The sequence below is a fragment of the Lissotriton helveticus genome, chromosome 2_2 (genome assembly GCF_964261635.1).
Source record: "Lissotriton helveticus chromosome 2_2, aLisHel1.1, whole genome shotgun sequence".
NCBI lineage: Eukaryota > Metazoa > Chordata > Amphibia > Caudata > Salamandridae > Lissotriton > Lissotriton helveticus.
Genome location: NC_136060.1, coordinates 510,049,660 through 510,076,354, shown reverse-complemented (window position 1 = coordinate 510,076,354; position 26,695 = coordinate 510,049,660). Strand labels below are relative to the sequence as shown.

At 46.4% G+C, this 26,695-nt stretch overlaps 1 long non-coding RNA gene across 1 annotated transcript; it reads left to right on the top strand.

Annotated features, from left to right (window-relative positions):
• The first annotated feature begins 785 nt into the window (after positions 1-785).
• On the top strand, positions 786-21,142 carry LOC144821585 (uncharacterized). Its single transcript, XR_013608389.1, has 3 exons — positions 786-831; positions 14,474-15,234; positions 20,853-21,142. It is a non-coding gene; the product is annotated as an uncharacterized LOC144821585 (long non-coding RNA).
• The last annotated feature ends 5,553 nt before the right edge of the window (positions 21,143-26,695 follow it).

Genomic DNA, 26,695 nt, shown 5'->3' with positions numbered 1-26,695 from the left:
TATGGTGCAACGGGTCCGCGCACTTTACCCGCTGGCTCCCTTTCCTGTGAGACCCACCTGCAGCTTGCTTCATGGTGCAATGGGTCTGCGCACTTTACCCACTGGCTCCCTTCCCTGTGAGACTCGCCTGCAGCTGGCTTTATGGTGCAACGGGTCCGCGCACTTTACCTGCTGGCTCCCTTCCCTGTGAGTGATTGCACAAAGACACTGCACTTTTTTACACCTCTCTAAAATAGTTTATTTCTCTTCAGTGACAAAGCTGGTTCAACGCGTGCTTCGTTTAAACAATCTGGGTATTTATTTAGCCTGCACGTTGGGAGCCCAGGTAGAGGGTGATTTATTTTCCTTTTCTTCTTATAACTGCTGAACTAAAGAGTTTAACTGCTTGCAATCAGAGGGCCATACTTGGTGGTGATTCACTCGGGTCTCTTTCACAAATAATATTAATACAATGCTTGGCACAACTGAAAGGATTGGTATTACAGAAATATGTCAGTCCTAAACTGGCCACCTCAGTGAATGTTAAAAACTGTACAAGCCTTCAACAGTCACGCTTAAGTGGCTACCGTTTTTTTTTCCTTGTTTGAATTTGTGGAATAGCCTTTAATTTAAAAACAACACAGCAGTAAAGGTCGGACCTATGGGCTTTGCCAGTGCACTCTCCCTGGGGGGCGCCACAGTGATGCCTGAGCCTTAAAGCGCCTCCCCGCAGAACCCCATCTTTGGACTCCTGACTGTGTGTTGACGTCAGTGAGTGACAGACATTTCTCTGTCCTTTTCTCCACAGGAAGAAGACGACGATAGCAGAACACCCCGAGAGCATCATGGGAAGTAAGTGGCCTGATACAGAGGCCAACAGTGAGGGGAGGAGGAGGGGACACGATCCGGGGGGGCCATGGTGGGGGGCACGGATCAGCACATTTGTAATGTAGTGTCACTGTGACGAGCAGTGGGAGACCCTCCATACCAGGAGAAGTGCTGGATGGAGGAAAGTGACATAGATATCCCAATGAAACCCCTCTATTAAATGCAACCATGAACAGTCCTGGCTTGTTGTAGGTGTGATGTATTATATATCTGGTCGAATAACAGAAGTAGCAGAACCAGTCGGGCGGCACACTACGCTAAGCACAGATTTTTAGCTTACGAGTTTTAACGCCTTTTGCAGAGACCCCCCAAGTTTTTTCAAACCACTTAACGCCCTGGAAACAACTCCATGTCACAGCCACCTCACGTCCTGGGCCCTCATATTTAATGTGAAAAGATGGGCGAGTCAGTAAATGGGTGAAGGAATGGGTGAATGACTGGATGGATGAGTGAAAGGATGAATGGATGAGTGAAAGGGCGATGAGAGAAAGGATAGATGAGTGAGTGGAAGGATGGATGAGAGAAAGGGTAAATAAATAAATGTCTAGGTGGAATGGTGGCTAGATAAGTAATAGGCTGGATGGGGGAGTGAAAGGATGGATGAATGAGTGAAAGGGCGAATGATAGGCGAGTGAATGAGTGGATAGATGAGTGAAATGATGGATGGGTTGATGAACTGATAAGTGAAAGGGTGAATGGATGGGCGGATGAGTGAAAGGGTGGATGTAAGGATGGATGAGTGAGTGAAAGGGAGGGTAGATGGACAAAAGAATGGATGGATGAGTGAAAGGGTAGATAGATGCATAGGAGAAAGGATGGATGGCTGAGTGATAGGGCCAATGGATGGGTTCATGAGTCGATGGATGGGTGGGTGGGTGAATGGATGCGTGAAGGGATGGCTAAGTGAAAGGGGGATGGAGAGAGAAAGGGAGGAAGATGAGTGAAAGTATGGATGGATGTTTGGCAGGGTGGATGGGCGAGTGGGTGTATGGATGAGTGAAAAGAAGGATATTATGATGGATGAGTGAAAGAATGCATAGATGAGCGAAAATGAGGGTGAAGAGCTGGAAGAAAGGAAGGATGGGTGAGTGAAATTGTGAATCGATGGATGAGTGACTGGGTGAATGGATGGATGATGAGCAAGTGATGCTGGATGGGTGAAAGGATGGTTGCATGGATGAGTGAATGGATTGATGGGTGGAAGTGTAGATGGATGAGTGAAAGGATGGATGGGTGAAAGAGTGGATGGATGGATGAGTGAAAGGATGGACGGGTGAAAGGGTGGATGTATGGATGGATCAGTGAAAGGATGGATGGAAGGATAGAGGATGAATAGATTTGGAAATGGTTGGATTGGTTTGGATATGGATGGGCACACAGATGGAAGGATAAAATGAATGGTGAAAGACTGAATGATGGATGAAAGAATGAATGGATGCCACACCCCCGGGTGACTCAACCCACCATCCAAAACCGACACATGACGTCAGGCAGCAAGCGCAGAACTCTGGCTTGAAATGCTCCTTCTGCCTGCCAAAAAGCAGAAACTAATTCCTTGTACAGCGCCGTGGTACCTTAAGAGACCTCCCGCTGTTGTGCCGCTGGCCGGCGCTGCTCCCGTGCCACCACGGAGCAGCACGGGCACCCCTCCCCCTGTCCCGAGGCCATGAGAGATGCGTGAGGGCACGGCTCCGTGCAGCCCTCCACCTGCCCCAAGGTGAGGGCACGGCTCCGTGCAGCCCTTCTGCCGGGAAAGACGGACAAGACAACATAACTTGCACTTGCAGACAACAGCACCGACGCGACTCGAGTCCATTCCACCACCATTTCTTTTTTTCTTTTAGAATGTTGCACCCCGCCCACGCGACACCACTGCCTGCCAGTATGGATGGCATCTGACTCTTGCATCGTGTTGCCCTCATTGTCATAAGTGGCATTTTCTATACATTCACAGTTAAGAGCCATTGTCTCTATGTAATATGTGTGATGTAACAGACTCTGGCACCCTGCCGTACATACGTCGGGTGAAGAGCACTATAAAAGAAATTAAATACACATGAGAGAGTGTCTATGTGAAGATGAGGGCACCATTGGAGGGTGGTGGCAAGGCTAGACTGGTGGTACCGGCTTTCGAGCATTTCAGTGGAAGGCTGGAGGGGGGGGCAGTTTTATTAATGGGGGCTGGCACTGCAAAGTTCCTTGTATGTTCAGCAGTTTTCAGGCAACAATAAATGTGTCATGATAACTCTGGTGACTAATTTACCTGCTGGAGAGAGATGGGAGTTTTGTTTAGTGGCAGTTTTAAATCATCTAAGGTAGCACAGTGGGTTAATATGCCAGCTGCAAAGAATGTGTACCACGCGTATAAAAGAACAGTCCTTTATGTACAGAGCTCAGTGGGTTACTGATTTTGTCACTGACATTCTTTTGTTTCTGAGCAGTTCCTTAGTTACACACGTAATCTAGCACAGTGAGCTATGAACTGGCATCTAAGAGATGCATGCAAGCTGCATGGAACAGGTTACAAAGTTATGTTTTCTTCACAGCTTTTCATTATCCTGAAGTTGCTAAAAAAGATTTGTTTGGGTAATAATACATTAACGTAACGTCAACGCTCACTCCTGTTTCATGTTCTGAATCCTGAGTTTGAGCTTCTTCAGACCAAGCATTCTTTTAAAATCCCTACCAGCAGGTATGAATTGTGAAACCTACACCTTGCAGCCCCCTTTGCCTTATGTAACATTTGTCTTGCAAGTTGCTCTGACGTACGTGCGCCCTTGAGGCTCTTGTACTCGCCATCTAGGAACCTTTGAGGGACCAGTACACAACAGGATGTAGAAGACATTTCAAATTCAGCAACATCCTCTTCTGCACCGGTCCCTCAAAGGTTCCTAGATGGCGAGTACAAGAGCCTCAAGGGCCACGTACGTCAGAGCAACTAGAGACTACAATGTTTCGCAGGCTTGAACCCAGGCAAAGGGGCTGCAAGGTGTAGGTTTCACAATTCATACCTGCTGGTAGGGATTTTAAAAGAATGCTTGGTCTGAAGAAGCTCAAACTCAGGATTCAGAACATGAAACAGGAGTGAGCGTTGACGTTACGTTAATGTATTACTACCCAAACAAATCTTTTTTAGAAACTTCAGGGAGTGGGGGGGGGGCATATGGGGCCCAGGGAGTGGGGTCTGTATAGGTGCCAGGGAGTGGGGGCCATATAGGTCCCAGGGAGTGGGGGGGCGCCACAGAGGTTCCAGGGAGTGGGGGCCACAGAGGTTCCAGGGAGTGGGGGGGCATATAGGTCCCAGGGAGTGGGAGGGGGGCATATAGGTCCCAGGGAGTGGGGGGGGGGCATATAGGTCCCAGGGAGTGGGGGGGGCATAATGTTATTCCCCATTTCCCCATTCCTGGTGATCTGCGGCCCAGGTACCTATTTATAAGAAAGGGGACCTTAGTTGTCCTTCAAATAAAACCTAATTCTCTTTCGAGGGAGCAGGCAAAAGTCTGAGCAAACTTTTAACAAATCGACTCCAAGGCTGGGTGGACGAGGACAATATTCTAACCAGGGTGCAGACAATATTCTAACCAGGGTGCAGACAATATTCTAACCAGGGTGCAGACAATATTCTAACCAGGGTGCAGACAATATTCTAACCAGGGTGCAGACTGGCTTCAAGTCAAGGGTCGGAACAATCCATCAAACCATCTGGTTGTACATGAGATGCTACAAATATACTGTAATAAGAAAGTATCATGGTATCTAACGTTCATTGATTTGAAGTCAACATTCGACCTTGTTGATCGAACAAGGTTGTGGCCGTCGCTGGCGACGCAGGGGATAGAGGGCGCGGTTTTATAAGTAACAACGGCTCTTCACACCGGCGACGATAGGAATGGACCATCAGGTGAATGTACTGATCATTCCCCAATTGATAAAGGTGTACGACAGGGTTGTGTGCTGGCGTCTCTGCTTTTTAGCCTTTTAAATAATGCGGTTGACCCTGTATTGGGGTAAACTATTGATGTTCCCATAACAGCTGGAGAGAAGTTTGTATTCCTTGTTTTTCGCTGAATGGAGAATGCAATGCATAGATTGGTGAATAGTTTTGCTAACTGTAGGAGGGTGGATTAGTATATGGTGCACACTTATTTAAGTGATGCATCTTGCACTAATCCAAACATCCCTTCTGGTTATTTTAGTGGTTTTGATAACCATAGAAAGCTCTCAAAGTGGTAACTGTGGAGAGCAGCCTTCAGGCTTATCTTGAACGAGTGTTAAGCAGCTTGATTTGCCAACTTTAATCAGTAGTGCAGGCTGGATGAAAAGAAACCACACAGTGTTTATAAAAAAAGGTCTTATTTATTACACACACTATCACCAACACACTGGTATATCACCTACCTGAAAATATCAACACAATACAAAAGAATACTTTGCAATAATCAGGTAAATAGCACAAATATACACTGGTCTCCAGGGGGATACTAGACCATAGATTAAGAAAGCGGAATGCTAACTGCACAAGAGAATGCTACTTGCACAAGAAGACCCAGAGGAGCCGGGGACACAAGGAACCACCCAAGGAAATAACCCAGGAAATCCATGGAAACTGTGTGCATGGTGCAAACACAGCTGTGTGCCCAATAGAAGTCAACTGAGAAGTTGCAGTTGCAGTTTTAAAGAAGAAGGACTTTTCCCGGAGTATCCCAAAGAACCCCTTGGGAAGACAGAAGGTTAGAGAGTCACCACACCCGTGGATGGCCGAGGAACCAGGTTACCTGCATCAGGGAAGCTGGGTGCATAGAGGTGAAGTGCCGTCGGAACCTGCCGTAGACAGCAAGGCAAGACTAAGAAGAAGATGCCTCTGAAGAAGATTGCAAAGAAGTCCGGTGGAAGACAAGAGTGGATTGCTGAAGTAAAGATCCTGCAAGCAGAGGGGGCAGAGTCCGTGCCACTTGGAGGTGACCAGGAGGCACGGGAACGCAATGTTCTTTAGCTGCCCCTAGTTGGATGTCGGTGTCTAGGTGGTCAGTGTCCGGCCAGAGCACCGGCAACCATTTATAGCCGCAACTGGCGGGGAAGACGATAAAGAGCAACATTTGGACCAGCAGGGTTCAAGGCCCTCCCCAACGGTAAGAGAGGCAGAGCAGGTCCCGAGCAAGCTGGTAAGTCCACTCAAGTAAGAGAAGACCCTCCGGAGGAGCCACATGTCCAAGGCACAGGAGTCACAAGAAGCCCTCAAGGAGCTCACCAAGGTTGAAGGCCCACAAAGCTGAAGATACAGGGAGGACTCTGTTCTTCAGGAAGTGAGGTGCCGCAGGCTGGTGCTTCTTGAGGCCTGAAGATCTATGGAGTGCAGAGCCAACAAGCCTTGGCAGCTGCAATGCAAGCAGTGCACCGGGGTTCGGTCCCAGCGGCCCAACAAGGTATACTGTCCTCAAAGTTGCTGTCAAGATATGTCAGGCCAGGCCTCTAGTGAGCTGCAGAACCACCACATGTGTTGCTGGCCCTCAAGAAATCTGTAGGCCTACAGGAGCTGCAGACTGGTCAGCTTCGTTGTGGTGCCTAGAGATGCGGGGGAGTGACTCCTTTACTCCAAAGGAGATTTCTTCAGGTTTCCTTGATTTCTACAGGTTTTCTGAAGATCAATCAATCAATCAATCAATCAATAGCATTTGTATAGCGCACTACTCACCCGGAAGGGTCTCAAGGCGCTGGGGGAGAGGGGTCCGTTACTGCTCGAACAGCCAGGTCTTGAGTTGCCTCCTGAAGGAGAGATGGTCCTAGGTCAGCCGAAGGTGGATAGGGAGGGAGTTCCAGGTCTTGGCTGCCAGGTAGGAGAAGGATCTTCCTCCGGTGGTGGCTCTGCGGATGCGTGGTATGGCGGCGAGGGCGAGGCTGGTTGATCGTAGCTGGCGGGTGGGTGCGTAGAAGGTCAGGCGGTCGTTGAGGTACTTGGGGCCCAGGTCGTGGAGAGCCTTGTGGGCGTGGGTGAGGAGCCTGAACGTGATCCTCTTCCTAACGGGGAGCCAGTGCAGGTCTCTCAGGTGGCCGGAGATGTGGCTGTGTAGGGGGATGTCCAGGCCGAGTCGTGCGGAGGCGTTCTGGATGCGTTGGAGTCTTTTCTGAAGTCTGGCTGTGGTTCCGGCATAGAGGGTGTTTCCGTAGTCCAGTCGGCTGGTGACGAGTGCCTGGGTGACGGTCTTCCTGGTCTCGGTGGGGATCCATCGGAAGATCTTACAGAGCATGCGCAGGGTGTTGAAGAATGATGAGGAGACGGCGTAGACTTGTCTGGTCATCGATAGGGAGGAATCCAGGATGAAGCCCAGGTTGCGTGCGTGGTCCGTTGGCTTGGGAGTGATGCCCAGGGCAGGGGGCCACCAGGAGTCGTCCCAGGCGGAGGGTGATGATCCCAGGATGAGGACTTCCGTCTTGTCTGAGTTCAGTTTCAGGCGGCTGTTCTTCATCCACTCGGCGACGTCTTTCATCCCTTTGTGTAGGCTGGCTCTGGCGGTGGCGGGGTCGTTGGTGAGGGAGAGGATCGGCTGAGTGTCGTCAGCGTAGGAGATGATGTTGAGGTTGTGTTGGCGTGCGATGGCTGCGAGGGGGCTCATGTAGACGTTAGAGAGGGTTGGGCTGAGGGATGATCATTGTGGTACGCCGCAGATGACTTTGGTGGCCTCGGATCTGAACGGAGGGAGGCGGACTCTCTGTGTTCTACCGGCGAGGAACGAGAGGATCCATTCCAGTGCCTATTCTTGGATTCCGATGTTGCTGAGGCGCTGTACTAGGGTGAGGTGGCAGACAGTGTCGAACGCTGCAGAGAGGTCCAGGAGGATGAGGGCCGTTGTTTCCCCGTTGTCGAGCAGGGATCTGATGTCATCGGAGGCTGCGATCAGGGCGGTCTCGGTGCTGTGGTTGGCTTGGATCCCGGATAAAGCACAGACACAGATGATGAAGAAGTCTTCAAGAACAGTGAGACCAGGAGCAGCAGGAGTCTTCCTTGGTGCGGTCTCAGTTCCAGTCGAAGTCCATGTGTCCAGAGAATTGAAGAGCAACTTGGTTTCATGGTTAAGTCTTATCCCATGGCGAATCTGAGGACCCACCCACAGTGGAGCACTTAAATACCCCAAGGAAAGGGTTGGGACAACTCAGGGGTCCCACCCAGAGGAGGGGCTGGACAGAAGGGAGGATTCTCCCATGTCCTTTGTCCAGTTTCACACCAGAGTGGGAACCAAGGGTTCCGGAACTGGTTCAAACTGGAGTATGTAGGGACGGCACCAGATGTGTACTTCGAAGCTGTCTGGTGGCACTGGCAAGCACCTCCACCCCGGTCCAATACACCACCTCCTGTCTGGGAGGTGTTCACACCTCCCTTTGACAGAAAACCTATTGTTCTACCTTCCCGTGTGGAGAACCGGGCCTAATGGACCCAGCGGCGCAGGGCACGCCTAATATCCCCGGGTTCACCTGCCTTGTCAGACAGAGACACGAGACACTCTGTTGGGCGTAGAAAATCAGGTTTATTAGCTGCAGCCAAGCACAGTTGTCCTAGAAGTTACAGAAGGTAGATTCTCAGGAGACTGCCACTTAACTCCGTGGTGCACAATCTCTTATAGGTAGTATGTTTACAATGCCCTCTCCCAAAACATATAAAACCAACGAATAGGAATAGTTCGAAAACAAGCTATTGAATGTCAAAACACACCCTCCTTTCAAACCCCATGGGCTCTCCTCCCCTCAAGTTAATCAACACTAGTGCCCGTAATTCAATTTGCAGGTGGTAGAACATGTTTGAATGCTTCAAAGGATAGTTTATGTAACAAGAGAATACACGAAGAGAATAGCGAAGGCCACTCAAATAGAATGAAGTCAAGAAGAATGGTGGGACCCAAACAGTGGAGTTAGACAAGGATTAATCAGTCTAGACACGGATTTAACAAACTCAACCAGGCCCTGACATCGGTTTGGTAATCAAGGACACGGGTTGCTCTTTAACAGGAGTGACACGTAGCAGCTGAAAAAGCAAAAACACCGCGTTCGCCGTGCTGCCTGAGTGAGGCAACACAAAATGGCGGCTAAGCACAAAATGGCGGCTAGATACGAAGCGGAGTCGAAGACTACGGAACCTCACGTGTTTGATTTTGGCTCAGCAGCAAGAGGGCAGAATTGTGTCTGTGGTCGGCAGCAGCCCTAGCTTGCTTGCAGACCCTCAAAAGGCTGGTACTTGGAGTACATGGGGTTACCCAAAGGAGCCCCCAGGTACCTGGGAATCATACTTCCAGCAGCATACTCAGTGTTGGGGAATGATTCCAACATGTTTGATACCAAACATGACTGGGATCGGTGCACCCTCTATATAGTTAGACATCTCGTAATGACTGATGTCCAATATATGTCTAAAATGGCTGACCACACTTACAAAGCCTGGAGAATCGACTCTGGGGTTGGTTGGGGTGTTCTGCTCATGCAGGGGCACCCTCATACTTATAACCGAGCATCCTGCCCTCAGGACTGAAGAGCCAGCCATAGGGGTGACTTAAAGGTTTAACGTGCAGTGACCTCAGATATAAGGAATCTTATATCTTTAGTAATTGTTGCTAGCACCAACTTACACAGGCTACAAAGGCAGGCCTGGCCCTGTAGTCAGAGTTTAAGTGGACTTCCATGGTGGCACAATACATGCTGCAGCCCATGGGATACCCCTGGTGTACCAATGCCCTGGTACCTCAGTACCATATACTAGGGACTTACAAGGGTACACCAGTAGCCAATTGTGGAGGTGCCAAAGTACTTTCTATAGCAATTTAGGGGACAAAGCACAATTGTTGGGGTCCTGTTTAGCAGGATCCCAGCAGATTAGGTAAAAACACACGGACACCAAGCAAACAGTGGGGGTTACCATGAAAGCAGATCCTACTTTCCTGGACTGACTATTGTAATAAGAAAGCCCTCACCAGTGATTGTAGTAAGACTTAGGCTATGGCACTTGGAGTGTCACTGGAACTGAAGGAAGCTACTGTAGATAAATATCACATTGAAACTGTAATGTTCTATGATTCCTGAGGATACAAATTCACAACAACTAGGTTGGAAGGCCAGAACAGTCTTACTCCAGTCTGCTGGGGTGGTATTAAAATGTCGGCAAAACGCAGCTGCCCAAACTATTAGTACCATACTCCAGATACAGACGCTCAAAGCGGTAGCAGCTGTGCTTTATGGGGCCCAGCTCTAGTGGTATGGTAACATTAACCACTTCAAGTGTCCGAAAATAATTTTTGGAGGGCACTGTTAAGGTTAGGACCATGTACCCCCTTCTTATCACTGCATATGGAACTCAGTCTAATGCCTATCTGTGAGCTGGCGATACAGAAAAGGGGGTGGTGATGAACAGAGTGTCTGAATTAAGCAGACCACTCTTACCCAGTCCAAAGATCAGGGCTTGATCCATCACCGTTATTTATCTCACTGCCCCATCCCAGCTCAGAACCTGGCTATATGCAAATTAGTCTGTCCCTGGCCCAGTGCATCATGGGAACAGGGCAGACCAAACTACCAAGCCAATTCTTCACCAGAAAGGAGACAAGCTACCGGGGACCGGTTTCTGGCATTTCAGCCTCTTCGGCCCGGCTTGCTTGAATCCTGATGGAGCAGTGAGAAAGGGACTCATGTCTGAGTATACCCTGCCACACCTATAGTGGCCAAAAACGATACAGAAAAGGGGGTGGTGTACCCCCTTCTTATCACTGCATATGGAACTCAGTCTAATGCCTATCTGTGAGCTGGCAGCAGTGAAACCAGTGCAGCATTAAACCAGGCTGGTAAGGACTCAGAAGGCCACATTATGTCGGGGTTCACTGGAAGATGCCTCTAGAAGTGGCCGTCCAGGTCAAGGTAACTGTCTGGGGGAACTTGAGTAACTTGCTAATTGAATTGCATTTGGGGGGCCTACAGATTAACCCAAGCCCCGTAGGGTGTGACACTATCAAAACTTGTGAAAAAAATTACTACTATCTCAGGTTGGGAACAAAGTTTGCAACAACAAACTTCCCTTGGACATTAGGATGGAGAATTGCCACATGCGTTTCCCGAGAGCTGTGAAAACTTGGCTTTTTGACCAATAACATCGCCGGCAGGAGTCTTGCTGCATTTGTCTTTTAGTGCCGGGAAACCTTTTTGGGTAGCTGTCGCGCACAATAAATTCAATAAATAAATAAATAAATAAAACAAGACCAGGCCGTATGTTGAGCAACTACCTTGTTAGTAGTCAGTATAGAATAACGGGGTAACCCAGTTTTGTGCAGAACCTGGGGATTGGTACCTTAAGGGAACAGTGGTTCTGACACCTATTTGCTTAAAAAAAGCATGAGCTCCTATAATCAATTCTATCCCTCTTTTAAGATGAGACCAACAATTAATGAAAATTATTTTTGTCTTAATTATATCCAAACCAAAAGAAAAACTCATGTGTTCTAATTCCAAGATATGATTTTATAGTAAATTAATATAAGTTGTGTAAAACATTTAAACACATATATATATATACACACACAGAGATAGACTCTATACAATTACAATTAAGTTTGTGATGTGACGTGAACAAAAAAATATATATATTTACATATCACAACACATTATATACGTGACACATGAACATATACTCAAAAAAACAAATAAACACAGTATGCGGTTTTTTGAAAATAAGTATCAGCCCAGTAGGTAATTTCTCCTGTTATTTTCAATTGATCTGGGTGATCATTAACACTTAGTATTAAAGCGTCAACGTTTCGACCCCTGGCATGTATTGCAATATGTCAGTGTGGAGTCTTCTTCACGACTAGATAATAAATCTTTGTGTGGCCTGTTTAAAAAAGTAAATAAATGAAGGTACTTTAGTGTGTTGTAAGGTTTGGACAAAAGATCAGAAGTGGAGAGACCATGAGTCTCTGCTCACCTTCAAAGAGGTTCCACCCTGATATGTATTACAGCACGGCAACTTGTACTCATGCGATGGATGACCTGTCAAGAATAAATTATGCCTGCCGCCATCTATTTCGTCATGAAAACAGGGTCTCCCATGGGCTGTAGCATGTGTTATGCTACCCGTAAGACCCCATGAAAACTGTGTCGCTTCATCAGGAATAAAATAACCAAACACATTTAACAAAGGAACCTCCGCTCTAGAGTGGCACCTCACCTGAAAATCCCACCATGCAAGAAAAAAACCATGGGTGGCACATCCTTCTCTGTTCAAGCAGCCAAACTATGGAGCTCTTTACCCACCAACATATGATCCATGGAAAACCACCTTATCTTCAGAAAACTCCTCAAGAATTGGCTCTTCCCCACATATATACCCACCATAAAGTAAAGTAAAGTCCACATTTGTAAAGCGCACAATCACCTGTTAGGGTCTCTAGGCGCTGGGGGCCGTCAGGAAGATTAAGCGAGATATTGCCCAGAGTCACATGGTGCTGGGCTAACCTGCCGCCGGAGCCGGGGATCGAACCGTGGTCCCCAGATTCCAGCGTCAGTCGCCCCGGCGCCACACCTCTCCCCATAGGCAAATAGATAAAAATATACAGCATATCTCTCTGTACATAAGCATGTATTTGTACTATAGATATGTACCCATATATGTGTATTGCTTTGTATAAATATGTAGAATAATTATGTTAAAAAAATATTTATTATATATATATATATAGATAGATATTTATTAGTTCTGCTTAACAAATGTACATATTACTGATAGTAACATTATTCTGTTTTTAATATGTATATAAGTGACGGCATAAATAAGTAAATCTTTTTATCATAACTATCTACACTTGCTTCACTATTGAGCTACAAAAATTATATATAAATAAATAAAACTAATTTAAAGTATGACTACACTTGAAAGTCAGAGTTTATTTAATGCATCTTTAATCTACATACATGACCTTCCTTTATGCATCTATATTCCTTCCATGTACTTATGGATCTATTTCTTTATTACTTTTGGATCTATATATTTATTCCTTTTTCTCATTTATTACTTTTCCTCTAATTCAGCCTATCCAATGCACTGCCCTATTTTCACCCTATACCGCTCTCAATATATTCTCCACCTCAACTCTCTAACTCATCTCAAACCTCTTTCTACTACTCTTTCCAATGCACTACCCTATTTCTCACCCAATACCTCTATCAATATATCCATTACCTCCACTCTCTCACTCATTCCACACCCTATACCACTACTATGATCCTCAAAATAACCCTTTTAAGACTCTTCCCTACTCCACCCTTCCTTTCATCATCTCATACCTCTTTTTACTATTCCGCTCCCCACAACGAGCCTTTCTAAACCCTCACTCTGACTCTTCCCTCTCCACCTCCCTTTTACTCATCACAAGCCTCTCCCTACTGCTATGAGCTCCAAAACAAACAAAAAATTCTAAATCCTTCCCTCTATCCCCCCACTATCCTTCTCAATCCAAATAACTGACTAACATATCCACTGCTCAAATTACTTTTTTCACTATACTAATTCACCATTAATCCTTTATGGGTTCCGGAGTAGCGTGCCACTCGCTGAAAAAGCACTGTGATGCCTCGTCAGGGGTAGTAAGCGCTATATAAATGCAATTTCAATATAATATACATGCATGCATTTATATCAACATGCACACATAATAAATGCATACATGCATATATACAAACATTCAAGCAACATACATACAATGAAGCATACACACATGAAGATATATATATATGCAGACATACATACTAGCAACATATATAAAATCACGCATAGGCACAGGAATACATATATACATAGATACATATTTACATACATGCATACATACATACATACATAGGTAAACAGGCCTTCTTAAGCCGCTCCTCCGAAGCTGGTGCACACGTGAAGTTGGGCAGATCTTTGTGTTTCTTATCACCACAGATAAAACCCCATACACTCGTCACCATCACAGGTTCACAGCTAAATGGTTGTTATGTATCCGATACATACATGCATACATACATACATACATACAGACATGCATAGATATATACATGACCACTTGGGTAAATGACAGTTTTTAACCTCATTCCAATATTCTGCTCCAGATCACAACCATATCCTGCATATGTATTTGGGGCTCATGGGGCTCACTTATATAATAATCATGCAACGCATCAAGTCTCTTTGCTGCGCTGCGTGATAGGTAAAGGGCAGGAATGCGCTGTATTTAACCTTTTCAGTGCGACCGCGTTTCCCCCTCCGGTGCTGGGCCCTAATAGAAACGGGCTACGGTTGAGCTGTGCTCATGACGGAACCGTTCCGTCATGAGCACAGCTCAACCGTAGCTCATGACGGAACCGTTCCGTCATGAGCATGGAAGGGGTTAACATGATAGAGCGCATTTCTGTCTTTTCCCAGCGCTGGAGCACAATGTGCGGTCTAGCACCAACGCTGGCGCCCTTGTACCATGGTGCGAGCCAGCCAGCCTTGTAAGGGGCTCCTTCCTGTACAAAAACAATCCTTAGAGGCCTTCTGCTCATTCTGTGTGTGCTGAGGACACATCTCAGGTTAAATAACTGTCTCTCTGTTGCTTTTCAGATCCGATCTTGCTCACTGTGGACAATCAGGGCGTCTGCAGGGCGGGCGATCCTCCACATTCTTATGACTACAATTACACTTCCAAAACTCCTGTTGTGGGGAAGCTGAGCGGTGTAAGCCATGTGCTCTTCGGCCCAAAGGGTCTTCTGTATGTCGTGAAGGATGGCCAGCTATATAGCGGTCGCCATAGCGATTCTGCAGACCCACACAAGGAGTGGCTCCAAACGACTGCCAAGCGCATAGGAAAAGCAGGCTGGGACGGATTCAAGCGCTTTTTCTTCCACCCCAAAACAGGAGATCTTTATGTCGTCAGTAATGCCGGAGAGCTCTACGCAGGCCCCCCGCCGACCGATGAAAATCAGGATTGGATGGGCTCACGAGCTAAAAAAATTGGTGGTGGCGGATGGGATGGATTTTACGCCCTCTTCTTCAACCCCCAAGGGATGCTGTACGCAGTGACTGCGGACGATAGGTTTGTAAGAGGAAGTCCTCCGACGGGTGTAAATGACGACTGGATTGATAGAACCGAGGTCATCGGAGGAGGTGGATGGAGCGCTTTAAGCCACTTCATGTCTTTTACTTCCGACGGCAACCTATGGTGTGTTGCCAAGTCAGACGGGAGGATCTACAAGGCCTCTCCGCCAACCGGGCTGGGCGACAACTGGATTGGAAGAGCCCAAAATCTGGGTATTGGTTATCTCTTTCCACAAATGTCATTTACAATTGAGTGACGAGAGGAAGAGCCCATCACCCTTGTCTACGTAAGTATGACGTCATGCCCTCTTCTTTAACACACTTTCCCCAAAAGCTCTTAGTTCAACTTTGCCTTTGAGTCTTCAGTCAACTTTCCTACGGTGAGTTTTCGAAATGCACAGCTACTGAGGTCACTGTTGCCAACACACTCAATCCATCCTCGGTTCTCAAACATCATCATTTCATCCTAATGAGTAACAAGTCTCCCTTTTTACAAGCACTCCTTCACACCATTCATGGCAGCTGATTGATAAAAGGTTGAGATGTTGGCAGGGGTGCCAGGCCCTGGGGGACAGTTTCTCTTAGAAGGCAGGAGCAGAAAGTAATTAAAACAGCACTTGCTGCAGTCTTTATCTTTTGATTTTCAGAAATAAAACCTGAAAGCGGGGAATACTTTTGAAACACTAGACATAGATGTCCTGGAAGACATGGGGGTATCCTGTTTGCGACCAATAGGTCTTGCATTACAGGCATTTAAGGACCAATCAAGGGTGGTAGCGCCTCCCTATGTGACTGATGCAAAAAGACCGTTGGTGGACAGAATGTTGAACAATGTCAGCATCCTGGGACCAGTTTTGGGCTTTCAGCCCTCAACAGCCAGGATAGCTTGACTCCAGTGGGATGGAGAGCACGGGACCCACATCTGGGCATACCCGTCCCACTCAGGGTGACAAATGCAAAAAGAACATTTGATGGAAAGAATGCAGAACAATGTCATAAATTCACCCAGTACAGAGATCTGGCCTAAATCCATCGTTTCTTTGCTCCCTGTACCTCCCCAGGTTAGACTCAGCCATGTGTAAATCATTCTTTACCCTGTTCCCCATGGGAACAGTCCAGCCCGAACTGCCAAGCAAGGTCCTCCCTGGACTGGAAACAAGCATCGTAGGACCGGTTTCGGAGTTTCACCCCTCACCAGCCAAGCTAGCTAGACTTCAGTGACATGGAGAGCACGGAACCCACGTCTGGGTATACCCGTACCCGTCGGGGTGACAAACTCAAGAACATTTGATGGACAGAATATTAAACAATGTCAAACATTCACCCCGTACAGAGATGAATGTTTGCATTGTTAAGCATTCCATCTATCATTTGTTCCTTTTGCTTTTGTCGCCCTTAGTTGGCAGGGTATGCCCAGACGTGGGTCCCTTGCTCCCTTTGCCACTGGATTCAAGTTAGCCTGGCTGATGATGGCTGTTAGCCAGAAAATGGTCCCAGGATGCTTGTTTCCGGTCCAGGGAAGACATGTTTCGGCAGTTCGGGCTGGACTGTTCCCATGAGGCAGGGGGTCAAGACTAATTTGCATTTGGCTGGGTCTAAACGGGGGTGGTGTGGTGTGCAAAAGAACGATGGATTAAACCCAGATCCTTGTGACTGGGGGTGATTGTTTGCATTGTTCAGGATTCCGTCCATCATTTGTTCCTTTTGCTTTAGTCTCTCTAAGCGAGGCGGCCCGTCCCATGCTGTGGAGGAGCTGCTCTTCCAGGAGCTAGAAAACTAGCACATGATTTCCAACAACGGACCAGATAAGGCTGCGCTGCCAGAAACTGAGCAGTCTTTAGGGTGAAGAAACCATGAGTGGGGCTTTCCGTTACCACCCCACTGCAAATAAAGCCCTTTGTATTGAGTGGAAACATCCAACCCCGAATGAAAATATCCAGTGAAAGTGCTCTCCGTAAACACTGCTGCAGTCAGCAAAGCACTGAGGGGCATTTTTAACAAATAATTACGCAGTGCAGCGAGGAGCAGCGCAGTGCAGCAAGTCACCCTCTCAGCTAGAAACAATAGCTTCTCTCACCCCACTTTTTGTAGAGCAGCTGCTCAGCTTGATCATTTCTAATACATTGGGCCCCCTTTGGACCCATTTCCTCCGCATATTCAGCCGGGGCCAGATGTACGACACACATTACCGGTTGCAAACTGCCCATCGGGCCCAGTGCGACTGGTAAAAGGCATTTTCCTATGTACAAACCATATTTTGTGAGACGGTAACCAATCACACACTCTCAAAATATGGATGTGCAGGTCGCTATTCGGAAGTGGCGTGTAAAGGATGTCCCTTCCTAATAGCGAGTCGCACTGGTATGAATGAATGTTTGGAAACCGAGAATGTGGTACAAAATATTCACAGATTCCCACAAATTTAAAATTGGGGTTATTCTATTCACAGACGGAAATGGGGTCCCCAAGGAACCCCTTCCCCTTTGTGAATGTGGTTGCCAACTTTTCATCAGAGCAGGCAGTGTGCCCACGTACCAACCCTACCCATACAGACTCTAGCAACTATTGGCCCATATCCAGCCTGCCTTTTCCTTCCAAGATACTGTGCTACTTTCAGCTGCCTTAGATAAGCACCTTCTCCCTTATAGCGGTTATGCACAAACCGTCATGATGGACTACAGTCTTAACCAGTCCGCCCCCCCACTTGTAGGCGCATATCAGGCACGGCCAACTTCACAATCCACCTAGAACCCACCGGCATAACAGCTCTGGTTCAGCATGCGGGCAATCCTTTTCATGCAGACAAACCCTTCCCCCCGCAGTGGTGACTACACTGTAGACCAACTTGCGTCTCACACCAGGTACCGGCACGCACCTCGCAATAACCTTCCGGGTTTATGACACGGCCATCCCCACAGCCACTTGATTTCTATTTCACCAGAGCATGCCACATGTTCTCTGGTTCACCCGTGTTCTTTGAAACTCTCTATCCTGCACTTTCCGGAAACTATTTCGGCATGGCCAATTCCTTCTTTTTCACTCGTAAAGTAGAACCTTGTATAGAAGTGTATGTAATTTCATGTTTTTTCACCTTTTCCTTCCCCTTCCTCCCATTCATTCCATGGTTTAAGTATCTAGAATAAGTGTATACAGGCATGTCACCTTAAATGTCCTGACGATGATCCCACTGATTTTAATTGGGATCGAAACGTCGTCAACAAATTGTACACCATATACATTGACAAAATTGCAATGTTGAACTTGTAATGGTGTGCTCACAATATTCTGTCTGTTGTATCTATATTTAATGTAAATGCAGACACGTTTTCCTTGCCTGAACCCTTCCCTTAATGTTGTTTTATTATGTCTGTCAGTAGGACGCAGGTTGTGTCCCGCTTGAATCTTTTCACCTATTTTTTTCTTACAATTTTATTGTATTTTAAAAACTGTCTGGCTGGACAGATAATATGGCACTGATTGGGTCTACATTATTTGCACTCGATCTAATTGTCTAGGGATCATTGTCTTTAGAAATAAGAACTTATAGAATATGGACATTTCTATGCTCGAAGAGTCTTGTGTGCTCCAGTGGATACCAGGGGTCGGGGAGCACATCTGTGCATTCCCCAGCAACTGTCATAAACCATGGTGTAGGAAACCCACCTCTGGACATAGTGCACCACAATGGGGTACAATGTGAAGAGAAGTCAAAGAGACCCTTATTGGTTTACAGAAGCAAAAGTAGATAATACTAGCACTTTATCAAAGGGGGTCTCAGGGCTGCTGACATCCCTCGATGGCTGCTTAGTCCTCAGGCAGTTGGAGTCCGGCTTGGACTCTTGTGGTCAGTCTTGGGTTGCAGGGCATCTGGTACCCCAAGGTTGGTGCTGCTCGGCTCTGGAGCCTCCAAATTAAGGTGAGGAGTCAGATGTGATCGTCCAGAGCTGTGGAACCTTCTTCTGGGCAGTTGCAATGTAGATGGCCGAGGGAGCTGCAAGTCGAGAGTTTGGATTCTGCAATTCAGGAAAATAGGTCCTCTACTCCAAGGGAGTTCTTAGGCAATTTGGCAAAGTGCTGGAGGGTCCCTAAGGTTTGTAGAGGTCTTCCAGTGCCAGGACGAGACAGGGCTCCGTGATTCTTGAGTCTGTGGACTGCAGGCAGGGTTTTGCTCCAATATCCATTCCAGGATCTCTGTTCTCGAGGTCAGCTGCTCTTCTTTGTCCTTGATCTTCTTTCGTCCATCGAATCTGAATATCGGTGCTCAGGAATGCCACAAAAATACAAAATGTAGGAGTATTTAAGGGAGTGCCAGGTAGTTGCCAATGGGCTACCTACCTTTAGGGTGACTACAGCCTCTAAATGCACAGCACATGTGGGGTGTGGGCACGACCCTGACCCAGATAGGCTATATTCCCATCTTCAAGATGGTGGAAAGTCGATGTATGTCACTACAACGCATACTTTTGCAACGCATACCTTTACAACGCATTTTTTACAACGCAACATCCATTACAACGCATTCCATTAAAACGTATACCATTACAACGTATCTTTAAAAACTACCTTTACAACGCATTCCACTACAACGCATACTACCTTTACAACGCATACCATTACAACGCATACCATTACATTGCATGTATGGTAAGTATTGGATAGTGTAGGGGTAAAATTTACTATTCTAACTCCAGGGGGGGTGCAACAGTAGGGTAAGTGTTGGATAGTGTAGGGGTAAAAATTACTATTCTAACTCCAGGGGGGTGCAACAGTAGGGTAAGTGTTGGATAGTGTAAGGGTACTATGTGTATGCATTGCAATGGTATGCTTTGTAATGACTGGGTTGTAATGACATTCGTTGTAGTGGTATGCGTTGTAGGGACATGCGTTGTAATGGTTGCGTTGTAATGGCATGCGTTGTAATGGATATTGCGTTGTAAAAGTTTTGTTGTAAAGGTAGTGCGTTGTAAAAGTTGCGTTGTAAGTGTTGTTCCCTGTGGAAAGTGAATGAGGAGTCCACATCGCCTGCTCCACATTAGGGGTGGTGCAGATTGACTGGGGACCCTTGTCCTCATCTAACTGATTTTCCCACCGGTCTGTGAGGCAGGGCGGTGGGGGTGGGGGGGTTTGCCATCTGATGTCAGCAGGAGAGGCGTGGAGCAAAGTTAAAAGTTCACATTGCCTTTGAAGCTTCCAGTCCTGGAAAGCTGTTCCTGCCTGGAGGAGGTGTGAGGCACCTTCGCCCAGGGCGAGCATTGTTTCTGGCCCCTGGGAGTAAAGGCTCTCACCCCATGGGTCCAGAAACATGTCTAGTAACGGCAGACTGGCGGAGACCAGTCAGGAACACACTAGACGTCGGTAGGTTTCAGGGGACCCTTATAAAGGGTCCTCTGGGTGCAATTATAAATCAATCTGACACTGGAATCAGTGCGGGTTTATTAAGATGAGATGTTTGGTACCAAACATCCCGTAATACAGTGACGCCATCAGGGAGCTGGGTAACTCGTAATGATGGGTTTCCAGCCCATGCACTCTCTATGGCTTCCCGGTTCACTTACGATATCCAAGAATCAACATGGATATTGCAGGGGTCTATCTGCTCATGAAGATATGTTCTCACAGCGGATTTAGTGCACACTGCCTCTTCACTGGATGACTCTTTTCATAACACCAAAATGACTTTATATTATGTTTCTTCATTATAACTCCATGTAAGACGTCTTCATAACCAGAGCTTTGCTCAGGGGGAGCAGCTGAGTAGTTTATATATGTTGCATGTTTCACTCTGGGAAGGAAAGTGAAATATATAAACGTCTTTTTGTATTGTGGTTTGTTGTATGTGCTGACTGACTGGGGAGCTTAAGGTTAGTTTTCTGCTTACACATGTTTCTTTTATTCATTTTACTAGAATGACACCACAATAAGAAAGATGTTTAAAGGGTCTGGATGAAAGCCGAGCCTCAGGAGTTTCACCGCTGGACACCACTCTATCTTGAAATGTTACAGACCATCTAAGACTTCCAGTCCCTGATTGGATGACGGATTATTACAAACCGGCTGAGACCCTCTGGGAGTAAGATCATGTCGTTCTGTTGCTCGCTGTATGCGCATGAATACTCTGCAGTTGTTAAAAATCTCTGCATAACCTGTCTTTATGGTTTTCTAACATTTTCAAATAAAGGGTGATTGAAGGGTCAACATTTGTCCTCCCCGACTCTTTCTTTTTTGTGTTCTGTCTGGAAAGTGCAGCTGTCACCAGATAATTATGTGCGCATCACTAGAGAGGGGCTTTGGCTCCGCCCACATGTTGTGAACCAGGAGTACATGTTTTCATTGGGCAGAGGTTGTGTGCTTCCACGAAAAAAGTGCCTGCCGCCACGCAGCTGGGATCATTTCGTTTATGTATCCAGCTGTATCCAGCTGCCCAAGCTTGAACTTTAAAGCATATTTACATGACATTCTTACTCCGACAAAGTGCAGAAACAAACTGAAAATATGGGTAAACGTGCATTCAGGCTTTGCATTTTGTCCTGGTATTTAAAACATTAGAGAAGAGGCGTTTAACTCTGGATTCTTGCAGTGTGGAAGGTGGCGAAATAGGGCGGGCAAATTGTGGTTTTATTTTCCTCTTTTTATCACACTTTTCCCGCCTTCCTTCCATTTAAACTTGGCTGAGGCAGCGACCGGGATGGCGGGAAAAAGCCATTAAATACCGCCTGGATTGAGGTGGCGGTCAGGGCGTTTTGGGGAAGAAATACTGAAATCATGGCTTCTGCTGAAGCCCACCTCCACCTGTGGTAAAAGGCTTCTATGGTCTCCAGATCTCAGTCCAGAAGTGTGGGGTATTACCGCCACGTCCCCCGCCCGGCATTACCACATCCGCTCCTGTAATTACCAGTCATGTGTCAAATGTTCCAGCAAGATAAAATGGGCAGAAAAGTAGTCTGCAATTTTTTCCTTTTTAAAGGAAACCAGTTTATTGCCTCCAGTTGCTTTCTGTCTCCTGCACCTTCCGTCTTGCTCCCGCTTCTCTTTGCCTGTAGCTCACCTCTCTGTCCTCAGGATTCTCCTTTATGTCACTTCCACTGACACTTTATTCTTCTCATTCTCTTATTGACATATTCTCCATTTTTAGGTCGAGCCTAGCAGCGCGCATGCGTTGTATTCAAGACCTGCTGTAATCAATGCAGGAGATGTAATCCCACCTGCTGTTTGCCATTGGTTTACTCGCCCATTGCTCTTCTTTGTTGGCTTCTGATTGGTTGGTACTTCCGTAGCATCACTTCCTGTTTTCTCTCAGGAGCACCGGCCAACTACAGTTTTGTTATGCTGTAGGTTAACATATGTTCCTTTAAGAGACTACTTTTATTTTCATGCGTGCATAACTTTTCTCTACACGGGCTCCGTGATTCATGTTTCAGCACTGCGGCCATTTCTACATATCTTGTTTATTGTTATTGTCCAGAACATGTCTGCTTGAAAGGCCGTCATTCCCATTGATAATCTTATCAAACGGTAACTTGATGTGCCAGCAATCATTAACTGCGTTATATAGGCCAAACAAGCCAAGGTTCCCTGTGCATTATCTTTGATCTCCTCCTCCCTATCAGGCAGACTTCAATCTGTAGCCCTTGGCACATATGAGTCGCCCTCCTTTTCACTTCCTTGTGGGGTCCCGCGGGGCTCATCAGTTAGCCCCACTCTCTTCAATATTTGTGTGTCAGAACTGACATCTTTTATCAGATCCTTTGGATTGTCATTGAAGTCCTATGTGGACGACACCCAAATCGTCCTGTCTGTTTATAAAAGCCGTGTGTCTCCTGTTTCGTGATTCCGTGACCACATGTTGGCCGTCAGCTCCTGGATGAATTCACACTGTCTCAAATTGAACTCAGGAAAGACCGAGATCATTTTGTTCGGTAATTGCTTCCATAACTGGTGGATGGAGGAACTAGGTTCATTACCCACCCAGTGACAAAGGCTAAACATTTAAGAGTAATAATTGAGGGAAACTTAACTTTGAGCCTCAAGTCAATCCAGTCACCTCCTCTAAATTTTATTTACTCAAAGTGATAAAAAAAATCTTGCCCTATATTCCAGGGCACAGTAGGAAGATCATAGTCACCTCCCTAGTTCTATCTAAATTGGATTATAGTAATGGACTTAAAATTAAGATGATAGAGAATGCTGCAGCAAGGCTACTTCTGAGTAGCCCTAAGTTTCAATCGTTGGACAAACTCATAAAAAATCTCCATTGGCTTCCAGTTAGAAGCCGCATCAAATTTAAAGCCTTAATCCTCACATATAAAGCTCATATTGAGTTTTTACGGGGTTTGCCCAAGTAAAAACTACCTGGCCTGGGTCAGCAGAGCAGTATGTTATACTATTTGGTCGGAGTAGCTACACATTCTCAAAGCATTTATACAAATTAAAACACAAACAGGAAAAATGATCCCCAAAAAATTATCTGAATGAGAATTTAATTACTCGGTAGTTCAAAGCACTATATGCAATTAATATTCAAAGCATTGGTAATAAGGAAATTATTGGTAGTGCTCATGAGTGTAAGAGAAAGGAGGGGATAAAGGAGTAGTGAAAGTGAATTGGTAAGTGGAGGACAGGGTAAAGGTGTTTGTGACACAATATACAATACACACTATGTACAAATAGACCTTCACAGCCTAATATCGGTCAAATAGTTCTTGTATATACATTGCTCATGGGTACCATACAACTTATAACATTTAGTACTATGAGCACGTGAAAAACAGTGGGACGGTCTACGTTTCGACCCCAGTGATGAGGAGGGTGAGTGGTTGCCTCACAGCGCGGTCTTCATCAGGACAAAGGAGCACTTGGAAATAGAGAAGACAGTGTGCGTTCAGGTCATTGTAGGGCTCACACGGTGCTCCTGGATTTTTATGTTAGGAATCTCCCGGTGTCCATATGAATGAATCAAGTCAAAAGAAATCTACTAACTACTAATCTTGGGTTCCGGTGTAATGTGCTACTCGCCGAAAAGCTCTTCAACGCCTCGTCAGGTGTGGTAAGCACTCATTGAACTTCCTCGTGAGAACAAGGCACACGCGGTAACGGTGTCTCGGTTAAGGCCTCCAATACATACATCAGCCGCTCCGCACTCCCAGACCAGTGTCCCCACATTCACATATAAAGCTTTGCACAACACAGGCCCACAGTATTTGAGGCGGTCGTTGAAGTGGTATTCCCCCAACAGATGCCTCTGCTCAGAAGGGGCAAAACTGATGCTCCTACCCAGGACCCGGAAAGCCAATTGGGGCGGCAGGAGCTTCCCATTGGTGCGACCAAACTTTGGACTAGCCTCTCCAGCTCTATAAGGGCTTTTCCTACTTTAACGACCTTTAGGAAAGAACTCAAAACTTGGCTTTTCCGCAATTAGGGAACATTTTGTTTACTCAGGACTGTTAGCGCCAAGACACCGGTTGGTATATATGTGCTCAATAAATCACTATAAAACAACATAACATCCCCTCCCGCCCTCTTTACCTGCCTCACATTTACACTGCTATACCCTTATGCCGTCTTGCTGCATCACTTCTTGCATTTTTCTATTCCCTCTTTCTCTTCTTGTTGCCCATCTGCTTCCCCTCCTCTCTTTGTTTCCTTCATTCACTCCACTTATTTCTTCTCGCTTCCCCTACATGTTAGTTTTTTTTCTTCCTACATCCCTTCCTTCTTTTCTTCCTTTTCGTTTTCCTATTATTTCTCAGTTTTTTCTTTTTTCTTTTCTTCTCTCGCCCCTTCATTGGTTTCCCTCCCTTCCTTCATTATCTTCTCATCTATTTTACTCACTCTCTGCCTTTTCTCCTTTCTGCTTCCTCAGCTCTACCGTTTTATTTTGCCTGTGTCTCTATGTTTATCTTAAACACATCAATGGATAATGGGTGGAAACAAATTCCACACCAGTAAGTATTTTGACTTTAAAATTACTTTAATCTGGTGCAAATGATTCAAGCTGTTAACCCCTTAGCTGCGGCGGCTATTCCGCCACAGTGCTAAGGGGGAGGGGGGGCGCGGCGCTCCCGTGCACATGACGGTACCGCTCTGTCATGAGCCTCGGTTGGGCTGTGCTTGTGACGGAACCGTTCCGTCACGGCACCGCCTGCTTAATAGAACGGGCCACGCAGGAGCGAAATCAGCGCCGCGCAGGCGCGGCGGCCGGGCCGTGACGGAACGGTTCCGTCACCAGCACAGCCCACCCGAGGCTCGTGACGGAATGGTTCCGTCACGAGCACGCAACGGGTTAAACCTCCAGGACCATAACATAACCACAAATGAAACACTGTGTGTACGGTGAGAGAAAGGCTCGGTGGTAGGGAGTTTAAAGTCACGTCCGCAGACACACCGATGAGGGCCATCTCTCTCTCGATTTGGCACTGTCCTGCTCTCTCCTTCTCATGCGACACAGCATAGCATTTTTTACTTCTGCGCTGTGTTCAGTACTAATTTACTAAATAGACTTCTCAGTGTCTATTTCTTAGTATAGTCAATTGTGCGTGATATTCTAAAGCAAGATATTGTGGGCCTTATTTTTTTAACCCCTTGCGCCTCTGGAGCATCGCTTTTCATGATGAACCGGCAGCATAAAATATGTACCACACCGAAACATATTTACAAAGTGACGTATCTAAGAAGATGCATCACTTTGTAAACCCCTGTGCTACATAATACCTGTGTCAGGTATAATGTATGCAGGGTAGACGTTCCCCTGCAAAAAAGGGCCATAGAAGTGGTGCAGTGAAATCTATCAAATTTCACTGCACCAATTCTAGGACCCCCCCACGCCAACACCTTATGCATCCCCCACAGCAGCCATAAGACTGACGCAGGCCCTTTCACATGGGACAAGCCACATGTGAAAGGACACATTGCCGGAGTTGAGTCTGTTTATAAACACACTCTAGCAATGCGTCAATTTTGCTACAACAGATACGTCAGGATTCCTGACGTATCTGTCCATCCTGCGACATGGAGCGTTGTACAATAAATACAGCGCATCCATGAAGCCGCAAGGAGGGCGCGCTGAAAAGTGTCACATCGCTGTTTTACTGCGCGATGCAACACTTTTCATAAATGAGGCCCTTGTACACCACAGTGCAATGCTTGTCAAGTGGGTTTGTGTGGGGTTTCACGTTCCAGCATTAGTGCAAGTTCAGGTACCCTTGGGTAGGAAAGACAAACCTTGAAGAACTAGGCCATAGCCATAGATTACTCAAAATGGCGCCAGTTGTAGGCTTTTGGATTTCTCTGACCTTTGAGTAGTCTTTGAATAAGCACACACAAGAGAACTAGAATTAATTATAATACAGAGAGGCGACCATAGCAATCATCTTTACCTCCTACAGTGAATAGGGAAGCAGCTATGTAGGACAATGCCCTGAGTAATTAGCATCAAATTGCAAAGCAGCCATTAGGAAAACTTAATCGCAACAAAGGAGGGAAATGGATCAGCCACAAATATTAGAAAAATTTATGAAAATTGCATAAAGATAGGAAAAAGGGAAATTGGTCCACAATTTAAGAATCAGTAAAAACAAATAGGGAGCTAACCAATTGGGGGATGCGGCCAGTGAAAATAGAGATTATCAGTACAACTACTTAGACATATAATGGCGGACAGATGGAGCAAAGTTGAACAGCTCCTTCAGGAGATGCTTGATGAAGATGGAGATATATCAAACACTCAAGGAAATATTTGCTCTTCAAATTTAA